A 4,869-nucleotide genomic window follows, 5' to 3' on the forward strand; every position below is an offset into this window, starting at 1 on the left:
CCTACATTACCCCTTACCTTTGAAAAGCCTTTCCTGAGCTTGTTTGCAAAGCTCCAACTCCTCGCCTCTTCCAAGTCCCTCCTAAAAAGACTTTTTTTTTACAAAGAGTATTTAAAAAAAAAGAGAGGGCAAAGAAAAATCCTATAAGCACTGAGTTTTGCCTAAACCTTCACTCACCCGAGTTATAGATTTGCCTTATCACCATCATGCTTGTCCCTCCATAACTTTCCCCACTAGACAGGAGTTGGTGTTCTGTGCTTTGTTGGGCCATATCAAGTTTTGTCTGGGAGTTTTCTGGACTCAGGAAGTGTGAACCTGAATTGCAGAAGGGGTGAGTTCCCACAGCCTTCATTTAGCACATTTGAAAGCATGTCTCTCCTTGTTTGGGAAGATGACACAAATATATTTGGTACAGGTGCACCAGTAGATTGGTCCATAACATATTGGCATAAAAGGATAATTGACATTATCATCAATCGGCTTTTTTTGGCTGATGTGCCTGATAATGCCGCTGATAAATGCCGCGTGCAGGGGCACTGCTGCAGCATGCACACAGCCAGGGTACAGCCCAGCAGCTTGGAGACCAGCATCCAACCAGTAAGTCTGGGGCAGAAAGGATGGGGGGGCAGATTGAGGCCCCCATGGTGAGAGAGGGAGTAGGGCTGGGGCAGGGGTGGGTGCTGCACAGCTGGGGCAGGGCACCGGATAGACCCAGCAGTTCATCTGGGGAGGGGTGGCTTCTGCCGCTGTGCTCACCCCCAGGCGGAGCATGTGCCCCCCAGATCTGTGCGTAGGGCAAGGGCAGGCTGCCCACTGTGGGCTAGGGGCAGCACCAGGCTCTTCCTGGCAGGGAGGATTGGGCCAGGGCTCCGCTCGGGGTGGGAAGTGGTGGCACTGGGAAGAGGGGCTATGAGGAGGAGGACTACAGCCACTCCAGAATTTGTCATAGCCCTCCCCACTCCTAGAGCCACCACTGCCTGCCCCAGTCCAGTCCCCTCTGCCAGGAAGAGCCCAGCGCCACCCCCAGCCCACAGCGGCAGCCTGCCCTCACCCTGTGCACAAATCTGGAGGGCATGAGCTCCCCATGCCCCCCCAGGGGTGTGTGTAGCAGCTGGAGCTGCCCCCCCCATACTCCCCGGACAAGCCATCAGCTCTGTCCCACACCTCACACTGCCCCAGCTGGCAAGTGCCTACCCCTACCCCTGCCCCAGCCCCAGCCCCAATCTCTTCCTCACCATGTGGGCCTCGACCCCTTCCTTCCCCAACAGACTTACCAGCTGGATGCTGCTCTCCTAGCTGCCAGGCTGCATAGTGGCAATTGGATTAGTATTGGCTGATATGGCTCATTAATAATCAGCCATCGGTATCAACCCAAAAAATCTTTATTAGTGTACCCCTGTATTTGAGTGCCTAAAATATCAAAAGTTACATTAATAGTATTAACAACGTTAAGCAAAGTTTGTGTGTCACCTGGGCTATCATTTAAACAACAACAACAAACTCACCAGGGAGACCAGTGGAAAATAGGTGAGGCTCTGTTCCCCCGGGCACCACCTGGGGTAACAAAGAATAATGACCACAAATTGATTGAGAGTACGTTCAGGCTTGATATCGGGGGCATTATTTTATGGTTAGGGCTTCCAAGCTCTGGAATGGGCTCCCAAGGGAGGTGGTGATCTCCCCTACCTTGGGGGTCTTTAAGAGGAGGTTGGATATATATCTGGCTGGGGTATTATGATCCCAGCACTCATTCCTGCCTAGGGCAGGAGGTTGGACTTGATGATCTGTTCAGGTCCCTTCCGACCCTAGAAACTATGAAACAAAAAAACTGATTTTATGGTCTTTTTAACATGTTCACGCCCACTCTTCTGCTCCCTGCCACACAATACTCAGATGTCTCTTGCACTCCCTACAGTTTTTCCACCTAGTCTCAAACATCCAGATGATTTTTGCTTTTCTCAGCACTCTTTACTAACAGCCCTCTTTCCTGGATTCTGCCTCCTTAATAATTATAGCTGTTAAACGATAATCCGGTGAGATGGACAAAGGAGGCTTTGCCCAATTAGAGCTTACATTTATTAGTTAACAAGGTTTTCTTACAACAGAAATTATTGACTCAGTTGTAGAGTTGAGATTTATAAGATTGTGTCTTTATTCACTATTGGCTTAGTCATGCATACACGTATTTACAGACTTAAAAATATCTCTCTCATTGATCAAGAAGAATGTTTTGTTCGATATTAGTAAATGAATAAAAAAATTCCCGATAAAAACTCCATCTGTATACAGAGGAGATTTTAAACATTAACAAAGCCACTGCTTCTTTGACCATCACATGGATCAAAACCATCATGATAGACAGTTGGTTTGGATCTTCATTACATTGGGTTTTTTGAGGTTTGCCACACCTCTGACTCTGCTGCCAAGCAAATAAACCACAGACAAGAAGGAACAGATGAATTCCTGACTTTTCTCATTTGTTTCTGTTTATCTAATTGGCTTTCCTCACCTGGATGTCCCAGGGTCAAAAAAAACCCCTTGCTGCAAAGTAGTGTGAGGAATGCCTGTGTGTTCAGTGTGTGGTGCCACAGATGGGTCTGTGGCACCAAATACTGCATGTCTGCATTTATCTGGATGCACCCCAGGTGTTTGCACACCTAACAGTACAATTGTTCCACTATTAGACTGTTAGTGCTATTACACTATTATTAAAAGCTGCAGCACCCTGGTTGAGAATTACTGGTTTGTAGGATAGAGGCCCTGGCTCTAGCACATTCTCTATCCAGAATGTGACAAGTATTGTGTTGGCAACTCCTGTGATTTTTTTTTTTATGTTTTCATGAAAGCCTCTGCTCCAGGAGTCAGATGATTATGTGAGAGATGGAGCATTTTTTTTAGATCAAATGTTTCACTTACATTTTCATATTTTTAAATTTTAACTCTATTTTATATCTATATACATGATATTTAAATGTTGTTTTACTTGAATGGTTCCACATTAAAAAGCAATTTGAGGTTTTGTTTCATGGGAAATTTCTAAATGTTGACCATTTGTTACAAATGTTTTTGGAAGTGTTGAAATTTCCCAGAGAGCAGAGAGCTGGCTGGAAAATAGAGGTTAACAGGGAGATTCTTGTTGCTTAGCCAGTATACTGCGTAGTATATTTTCACAACTCATAGAAAAGGGGAAGAAGCCAGGCATGCTGGAGTCTTTCCAGGAGTTTGACCAGTGAATCTGTAAAGGATGGAGGATTAGAGACAGCATGTTTAAACCACTAATCTACATACTCGACAATAAAGCAGTGACCCAGATGTTTCAAGTGGCTTAACCCTACTTCCACATGCAGATTAATAATTCTGTTCTCCTAATTCTTTGCCATAGACAAATGTTTTTTGCTTAGGCTTTGCTTGTCAACTCAGGATCTGACCCTTTGTGAAATAAGTGCATTTCCTACATGTGCCATCCTGTACACAATGGTGTGTACTGAGCAGTGAAATGAAAATCATTTGGATTCTTCCAAACTGGTACAATCAGGTTTTAGAAACAAGGAAGATAATTACTGCAGAATGGGTATTTTTAGATGAGCAAATTCCATGTCTGAAATGGGTATAGTATATGGCAAAAAGCCCTGCACATAGAGTGACAGGAAAGAAATTCAAGAGGAGAGTTTAACTCCAAGTCAGTAGAACAATGATTCCCAAAGGATGGGCTGTGGAAGACTGTTACTTTATCAGCATCAGATCCAGCCTGCAGTCATGCCATACAGCCCACAAGGCACCCCACAGATTTGGAAATTTGGTGGCGGGGGAGCAGTGGCAATTAATACATTTTTGGTTCCAACCATTTCTTGAGGATAAAAGTATTTTTACCATTCTAGGGCAGTGTTTCCCAAACTTTTGATACTTGGGGCACACCTCTTTTCTGGATTAAAATTGGTGATATGCTTCACTGGTGCATAATACTGCCACTACTCCCCAGCCCCCCCACCAAATATCCAAGCTCTGTACAGAGGGATCAGGTCCCAACTACGTCAGCCCCTCACAGTAAGATTGAGCCCTAGCAGCACCAGCCCCACAGCCAGGATCCAGTCCACAAACTGACCCAGCACCACTCATCCTGTGTGTGGGAGTATGTATGCATGCATGTGTCTGCATGGATTTCATAGATTTCATAGACATTAGGGCTGAAAGGGACCTCAGAAGATCATCCCCCCACCCAAAGGGCAGGAAGTCCCCCAACCCAAAGGGCAGGAAGTCAGCTGCGGTCATAGGATCCCAGCAACATTAGCATCCAATTTACTCTTGCAGGTGTTCAATGTAGTTGCTTGAACCACCTCTGATGGCAGGCTGTTCCAGACCTTGGGGGCTCGGACAGTAAAGAAATTCCTCCTTATGTCCATCTAGAAAACTGTCTCACAGTAGTTTATGACCATTCGACCTCATCATCCCTTGGGCACTCTGGTGAACAAACGTTCCCCCAGATACTGGTGGTCACCCCTGATAAACTTATAGGTGGCCATCACATCATCCCTGAGCCTGTGCTGGAAGGGACCTCAGAAGATCATCGAGTGCAGCCCCCCACCCAAAGGGCAGGAAGTCAGCTGGAGTCATAGGATCCCAGCAAGATAAGCATCCAATTTACTCTTGAAGGGGTTCAATGTAGTTGCTTGAACCACCTCTGATGGCAGGCTGTTCCAGACCTTGGGGGCTCGGACAGTAAAGAAATTCCTCCTTATGTCCATCTAGAAAACTGTCTCACAGTAGTTTATGACCATTCGACCTCATCATCCCTTGGGCACTCTGGTGAACAAACGTTCCCCCAGATACTGGTGGTCACCCCTGATAAACTTATAGGTGGCCATCACATCA

The sequence above is a fragment of the Gavialis gangeticus genome, unplaced genomic scaffold (assembly GCF_001723915.1).
Source record: "Gavialis gangeticus isolate Ggan-Ray unplaced genomic scaffold, GavGan_comp1, whole genome shotgun sequence".
Taxonomy (NCBI): domain Eukaryota; kingdom Metazoa; phylum Chordata; order Crocodylia; family Gavialidae; genus Gavialis; species Gavialis gangeticus.